Here is a 15,500-nt window from a genome sequence, read left to right as displayed (position 1 = left end):
GCATATGCATCTTCCTTTATGGTTATATGAAGCCATCTCATACTAACAATTTAAATATCAATCAACGTGTGCAGGAAAATGTAGAGGCGGCTAAAGGGGAGGCGGAGGGTGAATCAGAACAGTCATCCAGGGCTATGAGCATGTAACACTTATACCACCATAGGCATAACACTTATTGTGACAGCCCGTCCCGTATTATCGTTTTCGTGAGTATGAAGTTAATAAAATGTCCTTGAACGTTTTAAAGATTTAGAACTTTAGGGTTTGTTTAAATTACCCTAGTTTAAAGAGTGGATGATCATGGACGTTTTGTTTGATTGTGTTTGAATGATTGTGGCTTGTGGACCACATACACTCACGGGACAAGCATACACATTCTTTCAGAACACCTTTTCTTCCTTTTTCCTGTAATTCCCTCAAACACTCAAACTCACTCTCTCTCTCTTCCCTTCGAATTCACTCATTCTCTCTCTCTCTCTCTACACACGGACCATCACCAAAGTTCATCAAATCCTTACAGATCAAGGAAACAAAGACCACCATCGTCTTCATCTCGTCGATACGAGTTCATCCATACCCATTTCAGGTAAGAACTTCAAAGTTTTCACGTCAAACCACTCACCTTCGAGTTTGACACTATTCATCAACTTTGTAATGGTTGATTTTTAGGAGTTTTTAAGCTCATAGGAAGCTTCGTGAGGTCCTTAGGAGGCTCGGGGTAGTTCGTTGGAAGGTTTTGGACGTCGGAGTACGGAGATTGAAGCTTGTCAAAGTTTACCGAACTATCGAGCTTACTCAGGTAAATTCTAGTGGTCTTCAAGCCTAGTAAATTGTATATCGTGATTCTACATGTCTTAAGCTTCATTTGGTACAAAAATCACGAAAAATGGTGAAGAAAGGACGAAGTTATGACGATTTGAAAACTAGCCCAGAAACCGGCGACTTTTTCGTCGCCAGCGAAACCAGTACCGGTGACCCAAGGTTGAAGACGACACGCGCGGCACATGGCCTACGCGTGGAGCCGAACTGTTTTCGGCGCGTGAGGGCGCCTGACCTATCAAAAAATTATTTTTAAAATTTGTACGGGTTCGTGACGTCGAGTAGGTCACGGTGGTATATTCATATACCCAAATTGAGCAATATATGAGAAGTTATTAACAAGTGTTGTATATGTGCTTTTAAATAACGTTTTTATAATTATTTCTTTTATAGGCGAGACCTATACGGAGGACGAGAGTAACCAGACTAGGCGTGGGGGTTACGAACCGGCTACTTATCAGTGAGTGGGCAGTTATTTTTCAGTATATATATATATGTATACTTGACGTTTTTCCCAGAAAACGTATTTAAAGGAAATGTGATTTAACTATCCTGTCATATATGCATCATATTTTAGTATGTGCATTATTATAATTATGCATATTGTTGCATGGTGCTGAGGAGGCCCAGGTAAGCTACATGTGAGTATATTATGCTGGTAACGATTATGAGATACGATGTTGGTTATGATTGAGATATGATTGAGATATAATGAATTATATGATTGAGATATGATTGAGATATAATGAATTATATGATTGAGAGCTCATTCACTTGCACACGTATATTAGTGCTCCCGCCCAGAGTTAGGGGCATAGTCTTTCACGTGATGTTCACCTCCTGCACCGCATGCTCGCCTTAGATCCAAGTTAGGTGCACAGTCCTGTCGTATAGACCACTTTTAGTGGGTTCGACTCATAGGTGACCCGCGATTTATCGCACAGTCTTCACGTGATTGTAGCACTAGAGCATATTATGTTATATACAGTGATGAATTGCAGACCACGTAAGGTGGTATTGAATGTGTGCAGGATATACATATATATACATGATGTGATGAGATGATTATGAGCTATATGTGCAGCCGATGGCTGAGTTGAATATGATGAAAGAGTATAAACTATATTTATAGCCGAGGACTGAATTGATTATATGTTATTCCATCACTTTTACATAGAGATGATGAGCATTTTAGTTATGATACTTTGGCATGATGTACATTCATATTGTCTAGCATGATTTTGAGATATATTACGTATATGAGTATATACTTTATTTATGGGAAATTATACTTGTTTTACGGCGAGGGGTTAGTATATTCAAAGAGAAAAGAAAGTTTTGAAAAGCTTGTTTTACTGACCCACTCAACTTTGTTTTGCACCCCTCCAGGTTTTAGGTAGCTTTGTTGGTGGATCTCGAGGTTTCCCGCTGAAGTTTTGACAAACCATCACTCATGTAGGATTATCTTCGAGTGTTGTTAAATTAGTACATCTTATGTTTGACTGCACTTAGACCTTGTGCTCTGGTTGTGTATTCACACTTAAACTTATCTTAGAACCTATGGTATTTGGTTTTGAATTATTCGTACTTTCCTTATAAATATCACTTCCGCACTGTGCACATGGCTACATCACGCTCACGTGACGGCCAGCATGCCTTGACTTCGGTCGGGGTGTGTCAGTTTGGTATCAGAGCTTTAGGTTGCAGTCCTGCATATTTTGTGAACTTCCCTAATTATTTTTGGTGTCTTTTGTCAGAACTATGCCACCTTGTAGAGATCCATGTTCTTCTTCTGAGCCTGGTTTTCCTGATATCTCTCAATTAGGGGAAGCTATAGCTAATGCCATTCAAACTTCACTTCGCCCTTCTCAGAAAACTCCTTTAGAGGCAGTGTACAATTTGAAATTACCTACTTTTATGGGTAATGAAGGACATGAAGGGGCCGACCGATGGCTTGAGCATGTAGAGAAGACTTATCGAGTTATGCAGAGTCAAGACAATCTCCCTGCTGAAAGGTGGGTTGAGACTACCACTTGGTTTTTGGGTAAAGAGACTGCATCTTGGTGGGAACAGGAATCTCGTGGATGGTTGCCTGAAGAGGTAGCAGACTGGAAGAATTTTAAGGATTCGTTCTATAAAAGGTTTATTCCTCCAGCATATCTTGATCAGAAGAAGCAGGAATTCGTCAGTTTAAGGCAAAGAAAGTTATCTGCTAATGAGTATTATCGGAGATTTACTGATTTGTCTCGATATGATCTTGATACTGCTGCTAATCCTGTTGAGATGCTTAGACGTTTCAAGAGGGGTACTAAAAAGAAGACCTCAACAGCCTTTTGTGCCACAGCCAGCTCCGACTCAACAGTTTTCAGGACCTAGTGGTTTCACTCAGACAGGTCGTGGTAGCGCTTATCATCTTCAAGGGGATTCAGTTTTTTATCCTTCAGGACAGTATCAGTACTCTCAGGACCCTTATCAGCAGAATCATTATGGTTAATCTTCAGAAGGTTATATGCCTTATCAGCAGAACAACCTTGGTCAGTAGTTTTCAGCTGGTGGATCGCAGTGGCAGCCAGGAGGACAACCACAACAGATAGATATGTTACTAGTAGTGCTGGATCGTCTAGGCCGCACATTCAGTCCGGTCAAGGACGTAGTTCGCAGGGTAGAGGTGTTCATGCCAACAGAGGTCGAGGAGGAAGGCAGCAGGCCCAAGGACGTATCCACAACATTTCTTTACAGGATGCTCAGAATAATCCTGACTTGATTATGGGTACGTTAAATATTCTTGGTTATCATGCTAAAGTGTTGATTGATTGTGGTGCTACACATTCTGTGATTTCTCTTATATTTGCTCAATTGACTCAACCTCAATCTACGCCTCTAGGGTTTGAGTTAGAGTTTGCTATGCCTAGAGGGGAAAGATGTTATGTAGATTGTGTATATCCAGGGTGTCCAGTGATGGTAGAGGATGTAGTTATGCCAGCTAATCTTGTCCCGTTAGATATTGTGGATTTTGATGTGATATTAGGCACTGATTTGTTGCATTTTAATCATGCCCAAATTGATTGTTACGGGAAAACAATGACTTTCCATTGTCCTGGATTACCTGAAGTTACATTAGTAAGTAAGCCTAGTGGATTGAGGCATGAAGTTATTTCAGCTGTGAGAGCTGAAAGGTTGTTATCGAAAGGTTGTCAAGGGTACTTGGCTCATGTGATATTAGATGATGTTACTCCTAGTAGTGTGGAAGAAGTGGGAGTAGTCAGACATTTTCCTGACGTATTTCCAGATGATTTACCTGGATTACCACCAGATAGATATGTCGAGTTCACTATTGACTTACTTCCAGGTACAAATCCTATTTCCTTAACTCCTTATCGTATGGCTCCTACTGAGTTAAGAGAATTGAAGATTCAATTACAAGAATTGGTTGATAAAGGTTTTATTTAACCTAGTACTTTACCCTGGGGAGCTCCAGTTTCGTTTGTAAGAAAGAAAGATGGAACTTTGAGGTTATGCATCGATTATAGGCAATTAAATCGGGTAACGATTAAAAACCGTTATCCATTGTCGCGTATCGATGATCTATTTGATCAACTTCGAGGTGCCTGTGTATTCTCAAAGATCGACTTAAGGTCAGGTTACTATCAGTTGAAGATTAAGAGTGACGATGTCTACAAAACAGCTTTTAGAACTCGTTATGGCCATTATGAGTTCCTTGTGATTCCGTTTGGATTGACGAATGCACCAGTAGCTTTTATGGGTTTGATGAATAAAGTATTCCAGCAATATTTGGATAGATTTATCATTGTCTTTATTGATGACATCCTGGTGTATTCCAAGTCTGAATCAGATCATGTTCAACATCTCACTTTGGTGTTGGAGAAATTGAGAGAGCACCGTTTGTATGCTAAGTTTAGCAAGTGCCAATTTTGGTTAAATGAAGTGGCACTCTTGGGACATGTCATCTCAACTCAGGGTATTTTGGTAGACCATCAGAAAATAGCAGCTGTGGAGAATTGGGAACAGCCATGAACAGTCACGGAGGTACGGAGTTTCCTTGGCTTAGCAAGTTACTATCGACGGTTTGTTAAGGATTTTTCAGTTATCGCTTTACCACTTACAAGGTTAACCAGAAAGGAAGTCAAGTTTGAGTGGGATAGTAAGTGTGAGCAGAGTTTTCAGCAGCTTAAGCATTGTCTCACTCATGCACCTGTTTTGGCACTTCCTGATGACAGAGGTAATTTTGAGATTTATAGTGATGCTTCGTTGAATGGCCTGGGATGTGTTTTAATGCAGCATAGTAGGGTGATTACTTATGCTTCACATCAGTTAAAGCCTCATGAAAAGAATTACCCTACTCATGATTTGGAATTAGCAGCCATTATATTTGCCTTGAAGATTTGGAGACACTATCTTTATGGTGAAAAGTGTAAGATCTTTACGGATCACAAGAGTCTTCAGTACATTTTCACCCAGAAAGAGCTTAATCTTAGGCAACGAAGGTGGTTAGAGCTGCTTAGCGATTATGATTGCACTATTGAGTATCATCCTAGTTGTGCTAATGTGGTGGCTGATGCTTTGAGTAGGAAATCCCAAGGTCGGGTTAACGCTTTGTGTGCTTCTCGTGTTCCGCTTCTTGCAGATTTGAGTCCACTGGAGTGGAATTGGGATTGGAAGAACAAGAGGAAATTGTGGTAGGACGAGAAGAAGCTTTACTTGCTAGTTTCCAAGTTAGGCCTATTTTGATGGACCGTATACTCGAAGCCCAAGGAATTGATGAAGAAGTTCAGAGTTTAATCTTTGCAGTTTCTCAAGGAAAGACAAAGGATCTCAAAGTTCGAGAATCTGATGGCATGCTTATGCAGGATAAGTGGTTGTATGTGCCAAATAATGAGGATTTGAAGAAAGAGATTCTTGATAAAGCGTATATTTCAGCATATGCAATGCATCCAGGGGCGCTAAGATGTATCATACCATTAGGCCATTTTACTATTGGCCAGGTATGAAAAGAGAAATTGCAGAGTATGTCAGCAGGTGTGCAGTTTGTCAGCAGGTTAAAGCTGAAAGGAAGAAACCGTTTGGTTTAATGCAACCACTTTCCGTTCCACAGTGGAAATGGGAAACTATCACTATGGATTTTGTGTACAAGCTTCCTCGTACACGGAACGGTTGTGATGGTGTTTGGGTGATTGTAGATCGACTTACTAAGTTAGCGCACTTTATTCCAGTGAGAGAAAAGTATTCTCTGAACAAATTGGCTGAGCTGTTTATCACTAAGATTGTGAAGTACCATGGGATTCCAGTGAGTACTATTTCAGATCGAGATCCTAGATTCACTTCTAAGTTCTGGACAGCTTTTCAGGAAGCTCTTGGTACGAGATTGCTATATAGTACGGCATATCATCCCCAGACAGATGGTCAATCAGAAAGGACGATACAGACTTTGGAAGATATGTTAAGATCTTCTATAATGCAGTTTGGCGATGATTGGCATGCAAAGTTGGATTTAATGGAATTTTCTTATAATAACAGTTATCATTCTAGTATCGGGATGGCACCGTTTGAAGCTTTATATGGAAAATCGTGTCGTACTCCTTTGTGTTGGTTAGAGGTCGGTGAAAGAGTTTTGGTGGGCCTGGAGATAGTGGAGGAGACTACTCAGAATGTTCAAGTAATTAAGTCTAATTTGAAAGTGGCCCAGGATCGGCAAAAGAGCTTAGCAAACAGGCATGTTGGAAATGTGCCCTAAAACCAATCATATGATGATACTTTATGGACATTTCACATGTTAAACTAATCTAGTTTAATATCAAGGGCATAGATTATTGTTTTAAGCCGTCTCATATAAATGTTATATGCTTAAACGATAAGTCCAAGGAATATGTGATTGGAAGAATGTAATCTAAAGAAGTTAGATTCATGAGACCATTCTTTCGTAGACACATCCTAAACGTTCCTGATCATAGGATTGCCAATTGGGCATTGACAGTCCGTTAAGATCAGTACGTGCTATGTCTTCTCTTAGGGAGAGTGACTAGTCTCGAGTCAATGGTGTGTGTGACATTAAGACAAGTACGTAGGTGCTCAATAGAGAATGAGTTCACTGAACACGATCAACGAAGAGTTCTCATATTCATGTCACATGAGAACTCATTGTTGGGATAATGCAAATTAGTCCTTTGACCTGAGGCATAACATTTGTCTTGTGGTTAGGTCCTTGATCTTTGATTATGTCAAAGTCACCCATTCGCGGGTGTCCACGGCATCGTTGGGGTTAAGCTACTTAGCCATAGAGGCAAGTGAATGCGCAACAAGGGATCTCTAACCTTCAAACCGTTTGAGGGAGAATACTCTATGATATGATTAAAAATCTTTGGCCAAAGTATGAATGAGATTTAGGAAGGCGTTCCAAATCACATTCAAGGTAATCATATAAGCACACGAATCACATTGGATAGTAGACATTAATAAACTATCAAACCAAACAATATGGTCAAGAGTATTGTATTAGAGAAAGACCGTATTGCATTTGTAATCCTAAACTGAATAGGTTCTCCACCTCTTCTGATTAGCTTGGGTAACCATGATATGCTGCTAGGTGTCACTCATGGTTTGTGGAAGCCCTAAACTTGTATAATCACTAAAGGGAGAATTGAAAGTAAGTTTCAATTCACAATTGATTTGAAAGAGTTTTAATCACCCACTGCCTCGCTAAAAGGAACCTAATGGATCGTACACCGTGTAAGGTGGAGATTGAAGAAACAATGGAGATGAGTAAGAATAATTAAAAAAGTTTAATTATTTATGGCAAGGATTAATTAATATGTTAATTAATCAAACGAATAAGTTCGTTAAAGACCTCGGGATAGTTTTGGACCTTAAGGCCCAATGGGCTTCGAACGTCAAGCCCATTGACTTAAGTTGTATGACAATTTAATGAATAAAGATTCACAAAGGCCCAAAAGCCCAAATCCCTAAAGTGGCCGGCCATGTGTGTTGAATTAGGGTTTTTGGTTCTTTAGGTCATTTAAAGAAGTGACTATATAAAGAACTTTATAGCCTAAAATTCATTAAGGGTTCTTTTGGAGAAAATTGGAGAGAACATGTCTCTCCTTTTCTCTCTAGGAGGCCGGCCCCCTTGGAGGGTGTATCTAGCCATACTACTACTCCAAGTTCACTCATTTCTTCTCCAATCTCTCCTTGGTGTGGAGACTTAGAGGTTCTCAATTTTGGGAACTTGGAGAAACCTATTCTTCCATCCAAATCCATAGATTTTAGATGCAAGGAATGAAGGCCCTCTCTTTGGGTGATTAGCCTTTGCTTATGCAAAGAGGAATCTACAAAGGTATAAATTTCAACTCACTTTGTTATGAGTTGAATATTGGTTCACCAATCTACTAGGCTTTGAATTTCATAGGTAATGTTTTGTTTTTGAGTGCATGCAAGCATGATTCCGCCTTTAATTGTTAATTGCATGCCTTATGATGTTGCTCAAATGAACATGTTTTCACAAAATCATCATTCAAGGCATGCTACTGATCGAGTGTATAAGGTTAATGATTGGGTATTTTTGAAAATATCGCCTTGGAAAGGAGTAGTAAGGTTCGGGAAAAAGGGTAAGCTAAGCCCTAGGTACATCGGACCTTATCAGATCACCGAGCGAGTTGGTGAGGTTGCTTACAGGCTTGAGTTGCCTTCAGAACTGTCTAAAGTGCATAATGTATTTCATGTCTCGATGCTTCGTCAGTATGTTGCAGATCCATCGCATGTGATTCCGGTTCAACCTTTGGAGATTAGCCCGAATTTGACTTATGATGAAGAACCAGTGACTATCTTGGATTGGAAAGAGAAAGTTCTGAGAAATAAGACGGTGCAGTTGGTAAAAATTTTGTGGAGGAACCACTCGGTGGAAAATGCTACTTGGGAAACAGAGGATCGAATGAGAGAGATGTATCCGAGATTGTTTTATGATTATTAGTGTTGTATTTTGATTATGTAAATTTCGGGGACGAAATTTCTATAAGAAGGGTAGGTTGTGACAGCCCGTCCCGTATTATCGTTTTCGTGAGTATGAAGTTAATAAAATGTCCTTGAACGTTTTAAAGATTTAGAACTTTAGGGTTTGTTTAAATTACCCTAGTTTTAAAGAGTGGATGATCATGGACGTTTTGTTTGATTGTGTTTGAATGATTGTGGCTTGTGGACCACATACACTCACGGGACAAGCATACACACTCTTTCAGAACACCTTTTCTTCCTTTTTCCCGCAATTCCCTCAAACACTCAAACTCACACTCTCTCTCTTCCCTTCGAATTCACTCATTCTCTCTCTCTCTCTACACACGGACCATCACCAAAGTTCATCAAATCCTTACAGATCGAGGAAACAAAGACCACCATCGTTTTCATCTCGTCGATACGAGTTCATCCGTACCCATTTCAGGTAAGAACTTCAAAGTTTTCACGTCGAACCACCTCTTCAGAATGGTGAATGTTTCAGATAAGTTGGTGATGTGTTGGTCAGCATGTTTGCTCTTGACTTGCATATCATTAACGTAAACTTCCAAGCTCTTCCCAATCTGTTCGGCGAACATTGAATTAACTAGTCTCTGATAAGTCGCTCCTGCATTCTTTAGGCTAAAGGGCATGACTTTACAGCAATATAGTCCCCTGTCAGTAGTGAAGGCTGTGTGTTCTTGGTCCGGAGGGTTCATTAGGATTTGGTTGTATCCTGAGTAAGCATCCATGAAGCTCAGGAGTTCACACCCTGCTGTAGAGTCTATAAGTCTGTCTATGAGAGGAAGAAGAAAGCTATCCTTCGGGCATCCTTTGTTTAGGTCGGTGTAATTGACACACATTCTCCACAAGACCTTTTGGAGCAGGAGACTTTCCTTGGTCGGATTCTTCTTAACAAGGACAACATTTGCTACCCACGTTGGATAATTGACTTCACGGACGAAGCCTACGCCTTTGAGATTTTCAACTTCTGCCTTCATTGCCTCGTATCGTTCAGCGTCATAAGATCTTCGCTTCTGTCTCACTGGCTTGGTCTTAGGGTCAATACTTAAGCGATGACAGATTATATCGAGAGAGATGCATGGCATGTCCTCGTATGACTAGGCGAAGACCTCAGTGTTCTTTTGCAAAAAAGAGATCAATGCCAACCGAATGGGTGGTAACAAGGTGGTACCAATCTTCACCATGCAATCCGGATAATCTTTTGAGATAGAGACATTCTCAAACTCTTCAGCGGGTTGTGCTTGTTGGGTTAAAGAGTCATTTCAAGGATCGTCGGGTTGATTGTTGCCACCGTGAAGATCCAAGTTGGCTTCGTCTGGGCTGGTCTTTATGACTTGGTCATGTATAGAAAGGGTTTCCTTGGGCACATGTAGGTGTTGTTGCTTGACCGAAGTGTTATAACATGATCGTGCACTAAGTTGATCTCCTCTGATGTAACCATTGCCATAGGGGGTTGGAAATTTCATCAACAACATATGTGTGGATACCATGGCCTTGAGATCATTGATGCTTGTGCGTCCGAAGATGACATTGTATGCCATTGGGCAATCAACCACCAGGAAGTTAGTGGTAATGGTAGCTATGTAAGGGCCTGTACCAATGGTGAAAGGTAAGTGTATGCTCCCCAAAAGTTGCACAATATCACCGGAGAAGCTTATCAGAGGGGAAATCGAGCGGTCGAGTAAGTGTTCAGCTACATTAAGTGCCCTGAAAGCTTCGGCAAACATGATGTTGACCGAAGCCCCCGTGTCTACCAGGATTCGTTGTACTTCAAAGTTGGCTATGTGAGCTTCCACGATCAGTGGGTCGTTGTAAGGGTAGATGATACTTCTTTCTTCCTCAGGGTAGAAACATATTGGATCCCAGTTAGGCTTTTGATACTTACCTCCCCTGATGTCTTCCACGTGAAACACTTTGTGGCCAGACCTTAAAGCTCGTTCACTATTTTTCATGACCCTGTTGGAAGATTTAGATATGGGTGTGCCACCACTTATGGAATATATCACATTTACCTAGTGTTGGTTACGGTTACCCCTTGGAGGGTGAAGGAGGAATTGATCAATTTTTCCTTCACGTGCCAAAGCTTCAATATGATCGTGAAGGGTGATACACTTTTCGCCGTCATGGCTGTTATGCTCGTGGTAGCAGCAAAACGTGTCCGTGTTCTTCGTGGGCTTGTAATCTGGGTGCCTCGGCTTTGGCTTCGGTATCAAGTGTGCTATGCTAGGGTAAATGGCCACGCAAGTGGCGTTCAAAGGTGTGTATGCATCATACCTCGGGGTAGGGGCTGTCCGAACACGTGCTTGACCCACTGTGTTGACTTCCTGGGGTTGGGGATTATCATGGCGATACCCTTGGTTATCGCGGTAGTGTCCCCTACTCCTTTTACTAAAATAAGGCTGGTGAGGATGGAAATTTTTCCTTTTGCCCTGAGATTGATATGTCTGTTGACTTGGGAAAGTATTAAGTAAGGTAGGGGGAGGCACCGTTGCCGTTTGGAAGGTCGAGGTATTCTCATTTGGTTGGATCTGGCTTCCACTCCCTACTTGCTGATAAGGGGTGGTTGTGGGGGGTTTCCCTTGATATGTCATTGCCTCGGTGGAGGCATGGTTGTAAGCCTGTGCCATCACCTTAGAGTAAGTTTTCCAAGTGTTGGCATTGATCATGTACTTGAAGAAACAATCACGTAGGCCTCCCGTGAAGGCCTTGAGGGCGGTCTTGTCATCTGCCTCAGCGCAGCGAGAATACTCATGGTTGAAATGACCAGCATACTCTCGTAATGACTCGTCCGGTTTCTGGCGAATAGTGTACAAATCATCTGCAGAATGCAAGCGACCGATTTGGAAGATGTGTTGAGAGACAAACAGTTTCCTCAGTTCGTCAAATGAGTCTACTGTCTTAGATGGAAGACGACAATACCAGTTTACAGCTCCGTCAGAGAGGGTGTAGTGGAAGAGAAGACATCGCTCTTCGTCAGTGTGCATCTGATATGCCATGGTGGACTCAAAGAGGTTAAGGTGTTCAATTGGGTCCTCCCTTCTAGTATAAAGTTGTAAACCAAGCATTTGTTTTGTCTTCGCTTGAAGGGGGTGTCAAGGATCCTCCTTGTGAGATGGCCGGGCCTGGGTTGGTTCCAATCAGGTATCTCAACTTGATGTTCGGCCTTCAACTTGTTTACTTCCTCAAGGAGCTGTAGGACAAGGGGGTCTTGATGGAGTCATGTACTACTGGGATTTCCTTTCGTAAGTCTCCATTGCCTCTTTGAAGTTGGAAAGTTTGAGCAAGGGCGTGTGATTTTTCCTTGGACTCGCCGTACTGACTTCTAGGACGAGTCTGTCGGAATACCTCAGAGTCTCTTGTACCTTTATGTTCCTCTAGGACATGTCATTCTTTCCCTAGATTGGCAGCTGGCCTGGGCCGTGGGAGGGGACCGAGTCTCTCAGAAACCCTTGGGTCATTGATCTTTGAGCATATGTGGAGGGGATTCTCTCAACATTGCTTTAGGAAGTCTCGGCAGTCATGATAAACGACTTTCGATCCTTCCAACCTTTCTGCAAGGAGGTGTCTTCTTCCACTTCTCCTGTTTTGGGTCGAAGCAGCTGGGTTGAGAGAAGTCTCATGTTGATCAATGTTTTAATGATTAGCTCTCTCCTCATCAGGGATACCCGTGTCGAAGGAAGGTGACCCTCCGTGTTAGGGGGCACCCAGATGATGGTTGATATCCATAGAGGCAACAAGCTCGCGTGTTTGAGTACGCATAGTTTCGTGGAGCATCTAAAAAAGCTTTTCATACTACTCCTGGAAGACCACATTCTTCATTGCTATCTTGTTGTTTTGAGCTTCTAGCTCATTGACTTTAGCTTGAAGAGCAACCCTCTTTCCTTCCTTCTTTCGTTGCTTCGCACTAAGTGCAAGAGGGGTGTCATTCTGTGTACTGTGGCTTCCTTCGCTCCCCATGTTAGAGAGGGATACCTGGTCAAAAAAGAGTGTATGAATGGTGGAAACCAGCTTGACAAAGCTGAAGAGAGTGGGAAAAAGTGTCGTTCCCACAGACGGCGCCAAATGTTGATGCACAAAATCAGTGAGGACTTTGGTACAACAGAAAGTGTTAAGTTTGTGACCTTTGCTAGATTGCTCTGGTCACTAGTGTGGATAAGTATGTAAATGCATAGGGACAGGGAAGCAAACACAAGATGTGCGTGGTTCACCCAGATTGGCTACGTCCACGGAGTAGAGGAGTTCTCATTAATTGTGAAGGGTTTACACAAGTACATAGGTTCAAGCTCTCCTTTAGTGAGTACTAGTGAATGATTTAGTACAAATGACATTAGGAAATATTGTGAGAGAATGATCTCTATTTATAGAAGAGAGTTTCTAGTTTCATTCTGACATTGACACGTGTCATGTTGTGATTGGCTTCTGATGTTGACATATGTCGCGCTATGATTGGCTTCTGATGTCAACACGTGTCGCGCTGTGATTGGTCTCCTGGTTGGAGGGAAACTCTTCTGGGTCCTTGACGGTATAACGTTGACCGGTGATAAGTAGTTTCGGGATTGGTCAAGTATGGTACAAACAAGTGTGATAATCAACACAAGGATAGCAAGCTGTAATTTCATATTAGATTGTTAGCATCCAATTTAAAACTAGGTAATTTAGCCAAAAATCAATAAATATTTTACTATTAAGCTATATGTGGCAACACGTCCCTAATTTTAAGTTTTATAAATTTTATATGAGTGATTTTATGAAAATGCCCCCTTGAGGCAAAGATTTTGACCTTCGTTGACCATCGGTTAGAGAGACGTGGAACTTTTTTTGTAGCATATCCTCGTAGTACTCGTCACTACAAACGCATAGGCGAAAGCTGTCTGCGAGTCCAGATTATAATGGTATAGTTATGGACATTTGAAGTTGTGTTACTAAACTATAGATTTTAAACTTAACTAAACTTCCCTCAAATTTATGTTAGTTAAGTGACCAATTAGATAAATGATTGAGGGACCAATCAGAATGGGGAAGGAAAGGGATCAGCCAATCAGGAAAGACGAAGAAAAGAAAAAAAAAAATGGAGGGCAAGGGGAAGCTCCCAGCTTTCGTGTGCACTCGTGCATCAACCTGATTCCAAATCCGGCGAACTTCCGCCATTTTTCTCATTGATCACCACCATCCATCACCTACAACCTTTTCCACATCCTCCCTTCTACCATCTCCACCCATATTTAAAGGGTTTTAGGTCCTATTTTGTGTAGAACTCCACCGTAGCACCGGGGGTGCTCGACGGCGATTCCTCCAATCCGGTGAATTTCACCACCTAAAACTACCTTTAATCAACTTCCCTTGGACCCAGGAAAAAGACCCAACTAGTGGTAGAGACGTTGGAACACTGAGGAAGGAGAATCAGAGTTCACCCATTTTAGGGTTCCGGTGGGTTTGAGTGAAATTGGAGCCTTTTCCGGCCAAATTGGACTTGGCCACAGGTATAAAACTTGCTCTACTCTTGGAGATCGTCATTTCTATAGAATTTGAGAATTTTTGGAGATGGTTGAATTTTCCGGCGAATAGGGGCGGCTGACCGCCGTGTGTGGCGGCGTGTGAGCCAAGTCACCCCCTGACCTTCCTAAGCTAAGTTTGACACCCCAATTCCATAGGTGAAGTCCAATTGATGAAATCTCATTGTTTGAACATAGTTTTGTTAAAGAGCGCTACTTGAGCATTATGTGAATTGACGATCCAACCGTTGGATCGTCACCAAACTTTAATACATTATAGTATGTAATATTTGATGATATTAGAAATTTATGGATTGGGAATCTGACGGACAAATCTTCCCAAATTGGATTTGTAAGTTTGTAAAATAAAACGTTGACTGCCACTTGAATAAGCAATTGGCGGAGATCCAACCGTTGGATCGTAATGAAACTTTAGTATAATGTTTTAGAAGCATAATTTGGATCTTTGGAAGTGATAGATCAGAAATCTGAGGAGCAGATCTTCCGAATTGAGTTAAATAGGGTTGTGAACGATACCGTTGATTTTTGACCAACGGTTGACTTTTGGTCAGTGGGTCTCAAATCATTCTAGAGCGTCTTTGGGATGTGTTTTATGTAAGTTATGTGTTTTATTGATAAGAGTTCTGAGACGTGATTGAATATTTGTTTTAGGTGATGATCGTTCGTGACGTCTCGATATTCATGCTAGGGAGTCATAGCACGAATCTCAGGTGAGTGGGTCTTTTCCTTTTTATCGTATATATATAACTGATAGTTCCACAAATGCTTTTAAATTTGGCATATCCATATGCATATTACCTATATATAATTGTTGCGAATGCTTTGAAGTGCTAAGGTGAACGCGGGATGTGCAGGTAAGTTCAGGTGAGTTTATGGTGTTATCTAAAATGATTGAGTTATGGCATGACTATATTTGTGTTTTATGCAACTCCGACACTATCGTACTGATAGGAGCATATTTATGCGACTTAGTTAACATGTTTTCTTGCACTTACTTAGTTAGTTATTGCTTATAAGAGTGTTTTAAGCTATTTTCGTGTGTTTGTAGTTCCTAATGGCAAAGTTGGCAAGAAAGTGCAATTTGGAGCAATTTGGAGTAGTTTTTGGCCAAGATTGGATAGCTTATGCATGGAGCAAGATGGATGG

The 15,500-nt window shown here is 41.4% G+C and overlaps 1 long non-coding RNA gene across 1 annotated transcript; it reads left to right on the top strand.

Annotated features, from left to right (window-relative positions):
- Nucleotides 1-509: 509 nt before the first annotated feature.
- On the top strand, nucleotides 510-2,400 carry LOC126622196 (uncharacterized). The gene is made up of 4 exons (XR_007623359.1): nucleotides 510-586; nucleotides 670-799; nucleotides 1,213-1,279; nucleotides 2,209-2,400. It is a non-coding gene; the product is annotated as an uncharacterized LOC126622196 (long non-coding RNA).
- The last annotated feature ends 13,100 nt before the right edge of the window (nucleotides 2,401-15,500 follow it).

Source organism: Malus sylvestris, chromosome 5 (assembly GCF_916048215.2).
Source record: "Malus sylvestris chromosome 5, drMalSylv7.2, whole genome shotgun sequence".
NCBI classification, from domain to species: domain Eukaryota; kingdom Viridiplantae; phylum Streptophyta; class Magnoliopsida; order Rosales; family Rosaceae; genus Malus; species Malus sylvestris.
This window is presented reverse-complemented; position numbering and strand designations above follow the sequence as displayed.